The 19,446-nt window shown below is 41.6% G+C and overlaps 1 long non-coding RNA gene across 1 annotated transcript; it reads right to left on the bottom strand.

The window, feature by feature from the left end:
* Positions 1 to 4,069: 4,069 nt before the first annotated feature.
* Positions 4,070 to 19,127, bottom strand: LOC117244652. Its single transcript, XR_004498124.1, has 3 exons — positions 19,055 to 19,127; positions 4,381 to 4,579; positions 4,070 to 4,283 (listed from the first exon to the last, which is right to left on the bottom strand). It is a non-coding gene; the product is annotated as an uncharacterized LOC117244652 (long non-coding RNA).
* Positions 19,128 to 19,446: the final 319 nt, after the last annotated feature.

Below are 19,446 nucleotides of genomic sequence, written 5' to 3'. Positions count from 1 at the left end.
TTGACATCCTGCTTCATCTTCCCTAAACCTGACTTACAGATTTTGGAGAGATGGCAGGACTTTAAGCTAGAATGTGTTTAAGGTCTGGCAAGAGCAATTAAGTCTTTAAATAAGGCTATTTTAAGTACATATAGATAGATTTGGCATTGCCCCAGCTAAGATAATTAATACTGTATAAAAAGGTGAAATGTTGAAGTTTTCTGCTGTCAAATTCCCACCTCAGTGCTTTCAAAAGGATTTGTGTTCAGCCCATCTGAAAAATCCAGTGTTTAGACCCAATTTTTTGTGAACTGGTAACACACAGGTTTTGGGAGAAAGTTTATCCTCAGAGGCCATTACACAGACTTTATCCAGTGGGAACTGAGGAAATAATAGTTATTGCTGTGGATATTGTAATTCTAGTTATGAGATACAGTGCAGCGATGCTGCAGGGTAAAGCCTGACAGAGCAATAAAGCAAAATGAGTCCATTATCCCAAGAAAAAAATCCCTAATTCCACCCAGGTTCTAAACCAGTATTGTCACCATCAACAGCCTCAGGATTTATGCAGACAATTCCATCTCCAAAGTCCTTCATGCACATTAAAGCAGCCAACACTCACAGAGCTCCTGTGAGCAAGAACAGGAGCCATCACTCCATCCCAAAGATGTTAAGGATTTTTTTTTCCAGGCTCAGCTGCTGGCTGACTCAATGCTGGCTCTATTTACACTGAGGGGTCATGCTACAATGTCACCCCACAGACATAATCCCTTTTTTGTCACGTTTCATGGCACAGCCCCCAGCACACACCACAGGCTGCACCAAAAACTCCATCCCCAGGTGCTTTTTCTACAGGTCCTTCTGTACCACTGACAGGGAAAAGTGCCTCCCACACCCCACAAACCTGCACCAACAGCAGTAACAATGCTGTGTGAGCGAGGGAAGAGTTCCATCCCCACCTTGAGAGCCCCCAGCCAGGGTTTTATTGCCATTGCTCCTGGCTCAGGCTGGCAGCAAAGGAGAAGATGGAACATTTGTCTCTGAACAACTGTGGCGAGCAGAGCTGTGGGCCACAGGCACACAGAGCCTGCCCCTTCTTACCAGGACCATCAGAATCCATGGGAGTTGACCTGCAGGTGGATTATGTGTGCCCTGCATGCACATGGGCTGCCTGGAAAATATAAGAAGGTGAGTCTGGGGTTTTTTTATGGCTTTCTCTTCAGGCACAGCCAATGCCAGCAGAAATGCAGTCCTTATTTCGGGATCAGAGTTCAGACCACATCAGCCTCCACAATTCCACACCCGTGGCAGGCTGTAGGGTCCTGCCTCTGCTCCTTTTAAAGCAAGTCCTTGATCCCTGCTCCTATTTGCACCAGGATCATTTGTGTGTGTCCTCAGGCAAGCTGTGAAACAAAGGCTTGGAAGTCCTTCACTTAAACGTGTGGCTCCAAAATCAAGTGCCCGTGCCCTGGTAGCTCCACCTGCCCTCTCCAGCTCATGGAGACAGGTCTGGTGGTGTTCACACAGCACTGCAAGCACAACATCTCACACCAGCTCTGTCAGAAGCACATTCCTCAAATCTTCCTTCCCAGGACACTGTACTTGCACTTGGGGAATACAGCACTAATGATGTAGGCTTTAAGGTGACAAGGTCAGGCAGAGGGAACAGGCTTGCCTCTAATTTGAAGTTTCAAGGGGTTTCAAGTCTCATTACAGCCCAAGTTAAAATGGTTATCCTTCCCCCCTTCTTCCCAGCTTTTCTCTGTGGTGGGTTGACCTTGGCTGGCTGCTGGTTGCCCATCAAGCTGCTCCATCACTCCCCTCCTCAGCCAGACAGAGAAAATAAGATGGAAAAGAAAAAAAAAATAACCTCATGAGTCAAGACAAAGGTAGTTTAACAAAGCAAAACCAGAGGATCAGAGGAAAACAAAAGATGTATTTTCTACTCCCCAGCAGCAGGCAATGTCTGGCCAGTTCCCAGGAAGGAGGGCTGCAGTACCTGCAGCAATCGCTCCAGAAGATAAATGTTGTAACAATGAGCACACACACTCCCCCTTTCCCTTAGCTCCACTGCTGAGCACACACCCTTTGAGCAGGTAGAGCCCTTCAGTCAGCTTGGCTCAGCTGTCCTGTGTCCCCTCCCAGGGCTTTTGTCCACCCCCAAGTGAGGAATGCTGGAGAGAGAGCCTTGACACTCTGCTCCAAAACACTGGAGTGTTCTCAGCACCTTCTGAGCTCCCTGTGCACTGTGAGGGGAAAATGACCTCCCTCTCAGGCAGACCCAGTGCATTCTGCTCAGCCAAAACCACATCCAGATCCCCAGGATGAGATAAGATAAGCACCAAGCCTCTCCCAAGGTTTGTCAAGACTTTTGTCTTGAAAGCAGAGTCCTGCCCTGGATTTAAAGCTTTATTTGAGATCACAATGCCTCAAAACAAAAACATTTCAAATTCAAACAGGCATTTGGGGATGAAATTTGGCTTTGTCAGAAGAATTCTGAGCAGGTCCCCTCAGGACACAGCTCTGCCTCGTTTCTCCTTCCCTCCCAATTCACTTTATTCCTCCACATCCTTTAATTCTTCAATTGTTCTGCTCTGGGGCAGGAAAAGAGCATCTCAGGGCTGATTCTTTCCTTTCTTTTACACTGATTCTTCTCTTTTACACTGTGCAACCATACCTACAGCAGCTTCAGGACCTTGTAAGACTGAAATAATAATTAACAAGACTGAAACTATAACTAACAGAAAGAGCTAAACACCAAAATAAGAGGCAGGAAGGATGAATGTTTAGCACTCCCTTTTTCTAGCCTACAGACAAACAGATTGATTTTTGGGATTCACCCTCATATATTTCAAACAGAAACTTCATTAATATGAGACATTGATCTAGCAGCCCAAGATGTCTCTATTGTTTGAATTCTGCTGGCTGAGCCACCTGGGTGTAAAAGCTTATTTCAAAGCTCCAAACTCAGAGGGAAGTCAATATATTGCTTTGCTTCTATAATTTCATATGAGCTGTGCACTCAAGACAAAAAAAAATTAAGCCTAAAATAGTCACAATGGGCTGCAAAGTATTAACCCTTTCCAAATTAAGGACAGGAGGGTTAGAACTTTAAGGATCTTTAAAAGTTCCTTGAAACCCAAACCATTCTCTGATGATTTATCTGAGGTGTTCCCATGAAGAACACTGACATTTTCTGCATAACTAAAGTAAAAAACTCTATGTATTATTTGAAGAATTTGCTGCAAACTCAGCTGACTTCCTACACACACTCACATACCAATCCTTTTGGGATTCTAGTGAGCATCCTACAGCTGGTTTTTATAAGGATTATCTGACTAAGAAGGCATATTCCAGAAAGAAAATTGCTAAGTCTGGTTTGGATTTTAATACCTGCCACGATTGATGCCCTGCTGTGATTATTCAGAAAGCCCAATGCCATGAAATAGATAAAACAACACATAATTACAATTTTTGTTTTGTCTGAAATAAAGCTCCCCTCCAATCCCCCTGATGTAATCCAATTTTTTTCCCTTGCAGCTTCTGTTTTCTACCCAAATAACCAGATTAATCATCTTCCTTCAAACTTAAAAAACATTATGAAAATCATCAAAAAGCAGAACCCAAGAAATTTTCCTGCTGGCATTTCATTCTCAAGATAAATTTAGCAAGTCACAATGTGAAAACCAAATCCATTCTGCCAAGGTTTGTGAAATGGGCTGCACAAAATATGCAGCAACAAATCAGAATCACTGCAAATATTTATACATGTATTCTTCAGAAAAATGCAGTGTAACTCCCAATTTCACCCACATTCATTAAACTTCTTCAACTGACGACAATTGGAGAAGAAATTAAACTAAAATACGGCTTAAAGTGAAATCAGGCAGTACCCTGACCCAGTATAGTCCACAAAAAACTCTTTAGTTAAGAATATTGTGGTTTGGAAAGTTTTTATTAACCCAAGAAGAAGCTTCAGTCCTAAATTAATACAGACTTTTGTTTTCCCTCTGCACCAGGCCACAACAGAATAAATTTATGAACTTAATCTCTTTACTTACCAACAACAGCAATATGAAAACAGGAAAAGTTATCAGAAACTCTAAGCTTTATTCGTGTTGTTTTCAATCGGTCAGGATTAAAAGGGAAATTAATTATGGGGTTTTTTCCTTCTGGTTACATTTTTGTTTGGGGATTTTTTTTTAGCAGCCCAAGCAGTGTAAACATTGCTGTGTCTTTTCTGGAGAGCAGGATGTGTTTGTCTCAAAGGATGGTTGAAGATGAGCAGCATCTAAACCTCCATGCTGAGCAAATAGCACACCAGGAAGAAATGGAGAATTCAGGACATTAGTATTCATCCATTAAATATGGATGGAAGGGGTATCAAAATTAGCCTCTTACCTGTGGGTCAGGTTTGAGGCACTTGGCAGCACAATTTGGGAAGCACACGCTGCTGTTGCTTGGTGGAGACACAGAGACCTTCTGTCTCTCCCAGAGCCCATCTGGCATCTCCCACAAGCCCTGAATTCACTTACCCAGCACAAACAAGTGAATAAGCCCTGTGTGTTTAATACTTCACAGAATTTCATCTTAAAGGGAGCTGGGGGGAAAAAAAAATAGGGAGGAAGGAATCAGTCTGACTATTTGTACAACAGACTATACTCTGTTCCTCTTGGTCAGGGCTAATTCCATGCACCAATATCATTATTTGCATGCTTTGCTGATTGGCATTGGGAGAGAGACATTATCTCATACAAATTGAAAACAAGTAAATGAATATGGGTATTTTATCACCATAAAATAGAATACATTCCAGTGGTTTATTCAGATGAATACCATTATTCTGTCAGTCCCACCTCAGTGACTAAATATTGTTATTTGGGAAGAAATATACACACAACTTGGTCAACACACCAGGATTCCTTTAAAAGAAAAAAAGCTAGATTTTATTTTTTTTTCCTCCCTTGTCTTTGAGTGGTAAGCAAATGAGCTGTGAATTCAGCTGCAGAAATAAACCTTGCTAATATATGAGGTCACCTAATTTGAGGATGCATTTAGTCAGAGGTGTCTGGCAGTCAGATCAGTGACTTGATGCCCTTCTCACTCAATATTTGGGAGTGTTGAGACACAATGTGTCATTAAAGGCCTGTTTCTAAATGCCATGATAGCTGCATCATCAAACTAAGGAACAAATTTATTTATGTATTAAAGTCTTCAGCTGCTCAAACCAGATTGCTCTGTGAGAATCTTCATTTTGGTTTAAGGAATGAAAATTTCAGTCTTGGGACTCAAGAACAGCTTGTTTGAGGGGTTGTGCTCCTTTACAAGATTAAATCATCTTTCAGGATGGTAGATTAACACTTTACTAACCCTCCTGTGAGCCCTCTGGCATCTCTCAGCATCACCCAGAGGCATGGGATTTACAGACACAATACTTATTTACAGAAACTTATTTGGCTTTAACATTTGGGCTTTTCACTTTACTGGCATGAGATTGTTCCATGCAGTTTTGTACAAGATTCTACTTAAAACATAAGTGCAGTGATCCTATCCCAGCATAGATCCCTCATGTTAGCCATCATAAAGAACTGGGTAAAGCCAAGTTATTATGCTCACATAAGTGTAAAGAGTAATTCAAGTAGAAGATCTTGTTAGGTAGGAAAAAAATGGGGGTTTTAACACAACAAAAAATAATTTAAAAAACCAAGAAACATATATTGAACTGCATAATGAGTAGTTTGGGTCAGGTTAGCAAAATTTTTATCACATACCATGCAAAAGGCAGCTTAGTTGAGATACTTGGCAAGTCTGAGGCTGTTTCATAGGTAAAATAACTCATTGCTCCTGTATTATAACTGATCTGTGCTTGTAGCTGATTTCTTTGTACCACCATAAAATTTCCCCTTGACTTATTCACATAGCACCATCATTAAACTGATTACACTTAAAACTTCAGAGAAAGAACATTCAACATCATAGCCAAAGCTCCTCAATGATATTTAATTGTTATTTGCTATGCAACATCAACTATAATTTGAGTCATCATCATTCTTCTTTAACGAGGAGAAAATTTACTGACAGCAAATGAGCTGGAACTAACATGTTTGCAGTGCATATATCCAAGTCATCAATACTGTTTCCTATGGTATAGAAAAAAAAACAACCAAAATTAATTATTGGACTGTTATAATTCTCAGTACAGTGGGTACATGATAGAAGTCAGAATGCAAAGTGTTGGGCACAGCATGGCACTGGCAGCACTCCTGGATCTGCTTTCACTGTTTATCTGAGGCCAGTGTGAATATAATGAACCCCAGCCCTCCTACACCCCTGGAAGAGGCCAGAGATCCTCAACAGGGTCAGATTTTCCCATTCTACATTGGGCCACACAACTCTTATCACTTGGTTTCTGGAGTTTTTTGTTCTTCTCTCTTAACTTTAAAACAAAAACCAGCTTTAAGGAGCTGAAGCTCTAAATCTCACATTTCACGGAGAGCTGGCCAAGTTTATGCTCCAAATCTCCTGAGAAATCCCAGGCTATATGTCATTTGACTTTGTTTCCACAACTCTGCTTTCCTTTCTGTTGCTTGAGCCCATCCTTTCCTGGACTTTCTGATCCAGTTAAGGGGGGCTCAAGGAAAAGCTCCATGGAGTGGGGCTCTGGAGGGCGAGTGGGCAAAGCTGGTGGACCCCAGGTGCTGGGCAGGGTCTGCAGGGCTCCTACACCAAGGGAAACAGGTTGGAGAACCAAATGTGACCACGATCACATCTGATAAGAGCAGGGCACAGCTCAGCATCCCTCCATGCCCAGGTGGGCGAGTTCACAGGGCACAAGGATGTCACAGCCCCTGTCCTGGTGCTCCAGGCTGCTCATTTCCCACAACAAAAGCTCTTTGGCTGGGAGAAGCAGAGGCTTTGGGACATCACATGTGCTGCCTGCACCTGGGGCCAGGCCACCACAGGTTGCATGAAGGTTCCAGTGCCACCAATTTCTGGCTCTGTCACTTCCATGTCACTTCCCATCAGATATTTCCTAACTCAGTTTGCCTGTGTTGTCTACAAATCTGAAGCCCCTTGGGGCAGATATTTTTTCTGATTGCCTGTTTGTACTGGCAGAGGCCTCAGCTGGATTCTCCAGAGCCTGAAATCATAATTCCAGGGCTGCCTTTTTATGGGGTTTTTTTCTGTTTTTCTTAAAGTCAGTGAGCATTTCAGAACATGAATCTGGAAATCTACATATTGCTTTTATTGCAAAAGTGTTTATGCTTTTAATCCTTCCTTCTCACTGTATAATGAAATTACAAAGCAGGAATCTTCCATAATAAAATTTAATGTAGATATGCCCGGAAAATGAAATCAGAAGGCAGCAAGTGATGGGAAAAGCTGCCATTAATCACTGCAGGCAGACTGCTCCCCTCGACAGCAGTCAGACACTGAGGTAGGAAATTCAGTAATTTGATAACAGCTGCAGTAGAAAACCGGGAAGAAGCATTATGATGCTGTTCTCTGCATATTCAGCATCAGCTCTGACCTGCACATCATGAGCCATGGTTACAGCAGAAACTGCACTGAAGTCACCAAGCTGCAGCTGCTTATTTAGGGCTGAATTGATCTTGTTCTTAGTTCCACTGCCTTAAGACAGTAACCCAGCACCTTTCTGTCCCTCCTTCCTTCCACACCCCCCAAAAAAATCCCAGCACAACCAGATGGAGTTTCCCCCACCTTATTCCTGATGAACTGACTTCTCAAGGGTCAGTTTTCTCCACTGACTATAGAGATGCCTCTCATTAGAAATCTGATTTTAGAACTGGTGTTTCAGGCAGAGAACTCCCTCCAAACCTTAATTTTATTTAAGTCTTAAATGGATAAAATACTTTTATGGAATTCAAGCTACGGTGCTTGAATACACACATTTCACCTCCTCAGCAAGAGGGTTGAGGTGCCCTCCTCTCCTCTGCCCCACCAGGGGCATCTGAAAAAGCTCCTTCTCCAGCAGAAGTCTTGGGTCAGAACAAAAACACTGTCTTTTCATAAATTTACATTCATTAACTCTCACATAAGATTGCCTGCACATTTTTTAGAGACTGGGAGATGTGCAGTGTAACAAACATTGTGCCCTAATTTCTCTGGTTGTTTTCAAACACAAAACCAAAACCTGCACAAAAGCTTCAGAGCCTTCTTTCATTAATGGAAGAGAAAGAAAAGATTATTCATTTCAGCCCCAAGTTTGGGATCTATAAAAAACAAAGCAATAGTCATAAATCATGGTTTAGACAGACAAGAAGATTCTTGTTGGAGTTTCCAGTTCTGTTTGCAGGTAGTGGAGGCTTCTAATTGATATTTTTATATTTTAAAGCCTAATTGAGATTTTTATAACAAGCCAAAGCAAACTATAGCATAACATACAATAAAATTAAACACAAATTATTTGAAGGCAAACTCCAACTCTAGTGTTATTAATTCTAATTTACCCTAGTGAATAATGGCAAAGCCTATTAAAAGACAGCCCCTGAAAAGCTTCCAAAGGCCTTCATGAATAATCTTGCCAACCAGAAATATTCAAAAATCTAAGTATGAAACCAAAGAATTATTTTGCTGCCATTTCTTGTGAATTCAGGCAGCTGAACATCATTTTATGGAAAGATAAAGTACTCATAAAACATATCACACATCTTCAGACAAAAAAAGTCAGTCATAAGTTATGATTATGCTTTTTCTCTCCAAGGATCTCTGCAACTCTGATTTTCAGACTTCTTTCTTTCAGTGAAAGAGAGAAAAATATGTTGGGAAAGCACTAGGTTTTTGGAAGAGAAAAACAGATTTTATTGTCAGTAAGAAAACACCAGTAAGGTCATAGGTAATCTCTTAAGAGATCACTCCTGAAGCTTTAAGTCAGCAAATGAAAAAGACAAAATACTCTTGTGGAAAAAAAGGTGTCCTGGACTGGGTCCTTCTAGTCCATTTAGGGCCATCAGTCACCACCTGCCAACAGGGGCAGCACCAATCCATTGGAGCATCTTTTCCAAACCAGGAATCCAAAGAGCACTCATGGATTGTTGCTACTGCTGCAACAACATTTAGAAGTAGATTCCAGTTTAATAAACAAAGCTGTATTAAAAAGATATTATTTCTCACTAAAGGGAGAAAAACCCACTATGTTTTGTCTGGTATAAATCAATAGGAAACTGGGAAGTTCAGTGGTGTAAACTGAACTTTTTTTAAAAAAAACAAACCAACAAAACAATAAACCAATGGACAGCAACTCAGCCACTCCATAAATAAATCTTACAGACCTGATTTCAGCAGAAGCCAAGTTAAAAAAAAAACAACTAGAAATATATTACAGGAAATTTTGCTTGACAGAGGAAGTGAATTTGCATTTTACAGCTGTTTATGTATATTTGTGATACATTTAATATGCTATGACCTTCAGAAGTAATAAAATTTTAGTTTTCATTCCATCAGAAACTATTTGGCATGCTGCAGGTTGCTGAGGCAGGCCATCAGTCCAAACTGGGAAGCAATAAACTTGTCAGACTTATTTCCCTGAAGCCCCCTGACTCCTGGCTGACACTTGGAACAGTCCTAAGTAATTATAATTGCTCCATAAAAACAAGACTTAGGCAAGGGCAACTTTTTAACACAGTATTCTCTTAATGGCTTGGCAGAAATACATGATTTTCCCTTAACTGCTTGGAGAAAACTCACCTGATTTCACCTAAAGATCTATAGTTTCTCTATTATAAAGTTTGCAATACAAGGAACAATATTTCTGCTCACTTTTGCAAATCAAAATACAGAGCAAAATTGCCATTGCTATAAATCCATGAACAACAATAAGACTTGGCTGACAAGTGAAAAAATAGCATTGCAAGTAGTGTTTCATGATAAATAACTTATTTTTTTTAAAATTGCTTTTGTAACTTCTTGGCCTAGAGTGGTGCTGTTAAATTGCATGTGATTTAAATCACAATCCTCTGGAATTTGTTGGATATTGACCTCCAGGTCACACAGGTTTTCCACAGAGGATGTTAAAGGCAGTGCCTTTGCAGTACGGAGCAGGGGCAGCAGAGAAGTTGATCACATTTATCAGAACAAGGCACAAGTGGTGGCTGAGCACAGCAGACTGTTTGAAGGCACAAATTATTTCCTAAATTTGTTTTATTTTTAGGGATTCCCTAGATAGGAGAACTTTTTCTACCCTTTTTCCATAAGATGCTGGGTGCAGCACAAGAGACAAGTGCTGAGTCTAGGAACCATCTGGCTGGCTCAACAATGTAAAAAGACATTGATAAAGTAGCCAGGGATAGAGTAACCAACTGTTTTGCTGGAAATTCCCCAAGAAAACACGTAACTAACTCAGTCTGCTCATCCCATCAGGCTCCTGAGTCCCACAGTGGGAGCTGAAATGTCTCCCTGATAACTCAGCAGCATGTTCCAAAGTGTGGCAATTATGTTTCCCACCCAGTTATTTGGTTATTTACATCTCTTTGTGCAAATACACAGAAAAAAACCTGAGACACAAGCTGTGGTTCGTGTTTTTTCAGCAGAAAACTGAGTCTTTAGTTTGTACCACCTTTACACTTTTTAAAAGATTATTTTTACATTCAAAATCTTTTGAACAGCTTCTCTTTAAAAGAGAGGATAGTATTTCTTGCAGGAGCTGTTTTTCTTCCCCACCCCCAAGAGCATCATCACATCCTTGCCAGCTCTAATTTAATCAAGGAGATAGCAGGGAATTAGATATTTCTCTCATTATGGAGAGGCTTTCTCTCTTTTACCCAGGTGGAATTTATCTTCAGTTTCTAACAACACACTCCCATTTTTTTTAAGCTACAACCAGACACACTACACCCAACAATGGGTGCTTCATACAACAATCCTGTGTGTTCTGAACCAAACAACTCACCAACAGATAAATTTCACACACACACTCCATGTTAAAATATTTTCAGGGTCATAAGGCAAGAAATAAATTGTAAGATTCTCAAAAAAATAAGCACTAGAAGGGCTCAGCAAGCCCAATTGTGACTGCTGGTATTGTGCTGCTTCTTCCACTCAGTAACCCTGAGAAGTGCATCTCTCCCCACACTTGCCAAAGATGATTTGAAGTGTATAAAAAGTGGAGGCAAAAGCAGTGACCAATAGGTCACTTTGTGGCCTCAGGGGTTCCATCTTCACAGCATTAAACTTTGTCCCAGCTCAGTATTCACTCATCCAGCTCTTCAAAGGAGTCAGGTTTCTCTCACAAACCATCACCACTGCCTGGAGGGCAAGGCCCAGAAGTAGAATGTGAAGGGGGGAAAAGCAGAAGGGATAAGAGGAAAACCAGGAAACTCTGCAGACACCAGGATAAGTTTGAGGTGGCACTGCTGGCTGCATCCATCCAAGCTCTGAGGATAGGCAGCCACAATCTGATGTTCTGTTGTCTTCATTTGACAGTGATTTTAAGGGTTTGGCTTAAGAGGCAAATCCTCAGACACTTCAGGCTGTGGGAAATTCCCAAAACCTGCAGTTGGCATTGAGCTCAGTGCTAAATTCTTCCTTACTCCAACTTAGAGGTGCAGCCTCTTGAGCTGTGCAACCACACTTGGTAACCCAGAAGGTCTGCAGGACATCACTCCCTCTGAAAAGGCATCCTTCCATCTCTGGAGCATTTCCCAAACTCCACATTTTGTTATTTTTCCACATTTTGTAAGAAAGAGCTCATAAACAGGGTAGAGGAAATTAAAGGCATGCAAGTTTATCAGAGGTCAGACTCAATGAAATTAACATTTAGTTTTAATACAGTCATTTGAGAAAACAGGAACTGGATACAAAAAAAATAAGAGCCAAGGGATTGATGATGTTGAAGATAAGTAAGGGCTTTTTTCACAAAGAGGACGAGAGAAACATTCCCTCAGCTGGAAGAGCTAGAGAGGAAAGGTTCTGACATTTTGGGAGTGTTTTTACCAGAATCTGATTCATTTGAGATAGACTTCTTGATTTACAGGACACAGAGGGAAACAAGTAACTTCACACCTGCTAGTCCTCCTGGGACTCCAACCACAGATTTCATTCACCTACTTAAAAAATAATTACATCCCTGAAATAAAAAAAATACATTTCACTATTCTTAAAATAAATGCCTTGGTCAGCTGAATAAGTTATTTGTTTACTAATGATATTGGGAATCTTCATTCCATCAGCATTTTGTTTCCTTCTGTAACTGGTATGTTTTTCCTACAGCAGAAAAAAAGCAGCTTATTGCTTTGGGAAGGCAACTTTGATTATCACCATTGCAAAAGCATTTTCCTGCCTGTGGCTGGACCATATCCCTAGATCTTGAAAGTTTGTGAATGTAGGAGCACAGTCCATGTGTATAAATATATATATTGCTTGCACTGATTTCTGTTATAAAATGAACTTCTTTGAAAATCATGTGTCATAGATTCTGTGCTGTACATTGTGAAATTTTTCACTAGGTTCATGTACAGCCTCTCTGGAAATCCTGGGTCATTTAATAAAGACTAAACACCCACAGCTGCTCCTCATAAGATGAGTTTTCTAGACCCTTCTCCAGCTTCATCACCCCTCTCTGGACAGCTCCAGCTTTCAGATAAGTCTGAAAAAACATCCCCCTAAAACTAAACACCCCCTCTTAAAAAATAGCAAGTATCTCTATTTAAGTAAATAAAACCACCCCTGAAGCATCAATTGTACATTTCTGGTTAGTCAGAGAGCACAGCCTGAATTTCACACTCCCTTCTGTCAAATTTATGCCCACTGACAAAGCTCCAGGCATGGCACAAAACCTTCCCCCCCACAAAGTTAATCCATAAACATTCCTTTAAACAAAGCTTCAACCCTCCAAGCAAGTTTTCTCTGATCAGAGCTTTGTATCAGGCAGGCACAGCATTTCTGATCCTCCATCACTGATTGAAAAGCCAGGTTTATCATATCATCAAGCCACAGCTCAGCCTGCTGCTAAGCCTTCCCACCATGCAGCTGTCTGAAGTCTGGCTGATGATAAAACATGGTGTGAGCTCCAATTTTTACCTCTTTGATCCCCATTTTGTCCAGAAATCTATTTTCAGCACTGAAATGCTCCCAATCTCAGATGTGAGCTGCCTAAATAAGGCAGTAGATGGATCTGCAGCCATTTTCAGATCTTTTGTTTTTTCCCCTCATGACCAGGCACATGAAATTTTTAAATAGGAAAGCAGCAGTGATTGTTTTGTTCCAGGAGTTTCTTATACATTTGAATTTCCCAGAGGTCTGATGGATTACAGCAGGTGCCAAGAGGAGGTTGAATAGTTTTATTCCCATAATCCACACTCATTCTTTTGTCAAATTTGTGTTGGCAGCATTCCCCTGGTACATTGTCTGGCCCCTAGGTTAATATTGCAGACATCATTTCTCCAAAAGTCTAAACTCCTTGTTATTGCAACTTTTGCTTTATTTTACTTAGAAGAAAAGGTAGAAACTGTTACTCTGTCAGAATTACTCCCTGAACCTCTGGCACAGGCTGCCCAGAGAGGTGGCAGATGCTCCATCCCTGGAAGTGCCTGAGGCCAGGTCAGACAGGACCCTGAGGGACCTGGTCTAGATGAAAATGCCCCTGCTCATTGCAGGGGGGCTGGATGAGGTGACCTTTAAAGGTCCCTTTAAACCAAGCTATTTTATGACACTAACTCACTGAGCTGGAGACACTCCTGATACTTCTCACACATGTGGTCTCCCAGCTTGGAATGCTCTCACCCTTTCACAACCCTGTTGGGCCAAAACTTATTCTCCTCTGAGCCCAGGCAGGACTGCAGATCCTAGAAGGCACTCCCTGTGCTCCATTTTAATCAACCCATGTACAACTGCTTCTATTTCAGACACAAACTGTGTATTCAGTCTTTTTCCACACTGACAAAGGTACCCCAGTGGCAATCATGACTTCCTTGGGTGCCCGAGGCAAGTAAATCAGAGGAACACATTTCCATCAGCAAAGCCAACAGCGGACAACACTAATTAATCACTACAAACACATTTTCTCTTTGTCTGGCTGCTGAATTCTCTCATACATCCCCAATGCCCATGTACAACCCTTCCAAGACTGCTGACCTTCCAGCTCTTGTGACACATGAGGTGCCCTTCCTTCAGCAGGAACTCTCCATTGCTCCTAGATTGGCACTGGAAAACTGACAAATGGCTTTTCACTGGGCAGGGAATGAATGATAAGAGGAAAAAATGAAAGCAGAGCCCCAAAAGCACCTCAGACACTACAGATCCACTCACCTCCTGGAGAATCCATTGAGCTGCAGTACAAACTTTTATACACCTGTGACTTGCCAAGAATCCATTGCTAATGTTGAGTTATCAGCAAGTAATTAAGCTGCATATCTCTGCATGGGGGTTTCTTAATTCTGGAAACTAGTCTGTGGTATAAACCCCCCTCATTTTAAACACTCAGGTGAGCTCTTCACAGCCAGGCTGTTATTTGGCTTGAAGTCAGTTAGGAGTGAGTATTTGAAGTGCTGAATGTCATATTGACACTGCCTGATCGATTTTACTCAGCAAGAGAAGGACAAAACGAGGAGAAAAACAAAGCCATGCTACAGAGGCCACTGGAGATCAAAAGTACAGATGTTTGGGGATTCCTTTCTCTTTTGCAGGCGTTGCTGGGGCAGAGTCCTGAATTACAGCTCTTTCTTTGCTCTCAGGTGAGAGCAGCATCCCAGAACATCCCCAAGGAGAAACTGCACCACTCTGTTCTCTTGCTGCCTCCTGAAAGGAGAGAAGGATGTGCTGAAGTACATAGTTTAAAGCCTCTCACATGAGTTTGTTATTCAGGACCTGGGCTGTGCAATCTCAGCAGAGTTGCTTTGAAAGAGAACCTTTGGAAAAATCACACTGCCAACTAAACACCTGTACAGACAAAGGGAGATTGGAGTCATTGCAGGGAAATTGTACATAAATGCCATGGAGATTGGAGCAATATGTTTCTATTTGCATGTATGTACTTTATTTTTTGAAACAAGACTCTACAGAGCAGAACAAATGTATCGTGCACCGAAGCCAGCTCAAAAACTGTCAGCAATTAGTTTTCCTCAATAGACATTATGCTTTTTTCTGTGACAATAAAGCCCTGTGACTATTCTGCCTCCCAGCAGATTGCAGTCCAGCTTATCTGTAAATTCCCCAAAGCATCAGGAGGTATGGCTGTGCATGGTATTGCAATTAGGATGTGGAATGTTCTGAATGGCTGAGTCTACCTTCAGCCATCTGGAGTCCCTCCTTTATTAAATTATTTCTAGTGTATATACAGTCTCCTGCTAACTAACTTAAGGGATAAAGTAAATTTGTCCCATGTTCAAAAAACTGTCATTTTTCAATTTAGTGGCAACTTTAAAGACTACAAAGTAATAATTATATCAAGTATATTGATATAAAAATGCGAGGCTATTAAGTTAAACACCCAAAACACACCACCCACTGAACAGGAGCTTAAATTTCTGATGACTGTGTTGGCTGTAGAGAAAGGAGATGATGCAGTTTTGTCCACATTAGGAAGGAGTTCTAAGGCAGAGCTGGGCACAAAGCAAGGTCCAGAGAAGAGCAGGACCGCCACTCTATCCTCCCTTATCACACACAGTTTGTAGATGCAGAGGATACTGAACCCTGAAGGAGGAATGAACCAGCTGTGCCCATTTCCACAACCACAATGAGATCACAAAGCTGCAGAGGCCTCGAGACCCATCTAATACCTGTGGATTTAAAGCTGCAAACACCAGTACCCCAAATCAAGCACGGAGATATTGTGTACTTGGGGCTGCTGTTTGCCCCAAAGGTCTATAGGATTGGGGTTGGAGCAGCTGATAAACCAAAAACAGGTGTAGGGGGTTTAGGGGGGGGTTGTAATTGTTGTATGGTATATTTCTTTTTCTTTTTAATAGAAGCTTGAATTGCATTTAATCAGAGAAAGGGTGATGCACATAATTACACCACAGCATGGATGTGCCATTATGGGCTATTTTTTTTTTTCCTTTTAATTTCAGGCAGTGATTTGAAGCATTAATAACCTTCCTAATTTTTTCCTAACTAATGTAAGCACAGATGCTAATCTTACTGACATAAGCAGCTACTCTCATCGCTGTTTTCCAGGGACTAAACCAAGTTCAGCAAATTCATTAGACTCTGCAAGGGAATTGATGAATCTGTCTGTGAACATTTGATCATTTCAAACTGCACACAGCTTCTACCACTAAACCCTGCCTGAGCCAGGGTCCAAACTGGCCTGGTCATTTCTTACTTGGACAGTTGATACTCTCATGGAGGATGATACTCCTCTGAAGAATTTCATTTCAAACCTCCAGAAATGTGTTTACCAATAACTATCCAATTCTCAAGTACAATTAATTGCACTTTAAATTATCAAGTACTTTTAATTATCAATCAGTTGCCATAAAACCTAGGACCACCTGGACTAGATCCAGTCAAGTTGCCTGCACAGAAGTGTATCACTACACACTCTCTAAAGAATTTAGGTCATGTATTCTGCATTAAATTTTAATTTCCTCTTAATGAAACTAAACTTGCTCATTACAGCCAACATCCCAAGACTAGCCCCTTATTAAATTCTTTTCATATTTGTACACCTCGAGAAAAATAGAATTTTATTGAGAACTGCCTCACACTCTTCACTGGTAAGCTACAAGGATTGAGATAACATTACTAAAAGGATTTCAAAAGCTTTTAATAGAAAGTAATTTAATAGTGGATAGGTGTGAGAATTAAAACAATCTACTAATTGCACAATTTATCTTGCAGTGCCTCCGGCAGGGAGGAAGAACATCTGTAAGTAAAAATAATTAGATCTGTTTTTCAATGTAAGAGACCACAGTGAAAGGTTTGGATACTCTCCTAGCAGAATTCCAGGCTTAATTCTCCCTAAAACCACAAGTACATTACCTTGCAAAGGCAAAAGAGCCATTTGGGAAGGGAAAAGCATGTTTGCAGGCTATTGTTTATTTTTTCCAGATTGAATTAAAAGAAAACCCTCACAACCCTTTATGGGACTGCTTGAAAAGAATACTTCTAATCTAACATATTTCTACCCTCAAATTTAATTTATATTTTGGACTTAATAATGGGTTTTTATGGGCCTTTTTGAGGAAATACTGAGACCTAAACACTGCTAATGCTAGCTTTATTTCAACTTAACACTGTGAAAGATGCCCAAATACAAACAGGTGATTGGAAAAGAACAAATACATGGATCACTATTCAGACTTCTGTACAAAACCAGAACAACCTAAAGAACACCCCTGAAAGACACAATCTTGTGGAAGGCTGAATCAGAGGCAATACTTCAAGAATTCCAGAGGAACGGGGTTAAGCCTATGAGAATTCTGATAAGTTACTTTTAATCTTTTACTTCCTACAGATATAATCACACAACATTATAGTCCCAGACACTTAAACACAGCAGTTACAGAGTTATCACTCTTCACCACCCATTTATGAGTAGTTTAGGTTCCAGAGACCACAACTGTAGTTTTGTTAGGGTATTTTTTTAGGCAAAACTAAAGAAAGGTAAGCAGAGATGGAAGCAGTTCTTCAGAAATAGAAAAAATGTTAGTTCAAAAATGCCATAAGTGTTATTCCAGTTGTACCAGACCAGGCAAATTTGTCTTGCAGTGCTGCATGGTGCAGAGGAGCTGCCAGTTTATGTCAAAGCTGCCACTGCAGAACACAGAATCCTTTCCCAATCCCCTCAAACCCACCCCACTTCCACCACCAACCTGGAATATACCATTGATCAACAGCCAATGCACACCCAAAAATACTATCTGCATTACATTAGACTGATTTCATCAGCATCAGAGATCCTTTTCCTCTTCAATCTCTTATCCTTAACCACATTTACCCATTGTGGCAAACGTCAGACCTCCTTCACTCACATCCAAGCTTGTCTGAACCACCCTCTACATCCCCTCTGCAGCACCCCAGGAGCTACAACAGCACTCAGCTGGCCTTGATCTCTGCTGTGAGCACAGCCAGGGCTGAACAAGCTGCATCATGAGCCTTTGTAGCCACACAGGGCTGCAGAGATTGGGATTGATCTGACTGCTCCTCCTCCACAGGTGTCCAGAGCTCTGTGGTGAAGCAGCCACCTCTTGCTGTGCCCCACAGAAAACACAGCAAAAACCACCAAACAGCTTCTCAAAAGCTCAAACAGAAGGGCAAGCCAGGTGTATTAGGATCCTCTTTTCATCCACTGCCATGATGTGTTTTACAATTATCTTATTTCTATGCACAACATAAAATAATATCCAGATTTTCTCCTGGCTTGCTGAGTACTAAGGAAAGCTGCACTGGCATGAGCAATATGCTTCAAACCGTGAGTACACCAAATTAAAAAGCACAGTCTAAGGATGAACAGCTCATTAAAAGACCAGTGTTCGCTACACCCAAAAAAATGCCTAGAATGAGATTTTTCTTCTCAAACCACATGGCACCGAGCTGGAACTGTGGGATCTTTAAAGTCCCTTCCAACACAAACCATTCTGTGACTCTGTAACAGGGGAGGAATGGGCAGCCATGGGAGGGAAGAGATGGTTTCTAGGCTGGTTTTGTGTCAGCACTGGCTGCACAGCCCCAGTCCCACCCACATGTGTGAGAGCATCACCTTGCCCTTACATCTGTGCCTCGTTTTCATTTGCACAAGTTATAACCAGATGAGACAATCACTGTGCTCTCTTGAGCACCAAGACATGTAAAGGGTGTCTGTAAGGCACCAGCAGAGCTTCAGATGAGAGGTTTCATTGTCAGGAGAAGCGCTGGTGACAGAACCCTGGGGGAGATGTGCTCCAAAGCAGCCCTGGTGTGTGTGCCAGCCCCTTGGGGAGGTTCTTAGAGAGCCCCACAAAGAAATTCATCACCCTCCCATCTCATACCACCTTCTTTACCTCAATGCAATGCATTAAGGGCAGTAGAGAAAGCAAGGAATGGCTCTGACAAGTGCTCCCTTTCAAGCTCTGTCAGCCTGGGGAAGCAGGCAGTGTTTCTCACAGGCTGTACAACCCACCAAACACCCAACACTTACCTGCCAGGCTGTAAGCAGGTGTAAAGACGGGGCAGCAAGCTGGGAAGGGAACCTGGAGCAGCTGGAATCCAGCAGCCCAGCTGGGCAGGCTGTGGGACAAACACCGTGCACAGTGAGGGCCCAGGTACCCCTGGGGGACAGCACGGTGTAAAAAACAGAGCAAGGAGCAGAAAAACCCAGGCACCTGAGGCACACAGGGCCATCCCACTCCTGGTGATAGCAAAAAATTTCAAAATCATAGAGGATTCAGGGAGTTAGAAAGAAAGTAAGGCTTGGCAAGGCCTGGGAAAAGTGTTAAAAGTAGGCCCTGGGAAATGTTAGGCCTTGTGCTTGCTAAGAGCATGTCAAATTGCACCTGTGCGGTCAGTATATGATAAATGATATAATTGTTA

Source organism: Parus major, chromosome 6 (assembly GCF_001522545.3).
Source record: "Parus major isolate Abel chromosome 6, Parus_major1.1, whole genome shotgun sequence".
Lineage (NCBI taxonomy): Eukaryota > Metazoa > Chordata > Aves > Passeriformes > Paridae > Parus > Parus major.
This window is presented reverse-complemented; position numbering and strand designations above follow the sequence as displayed.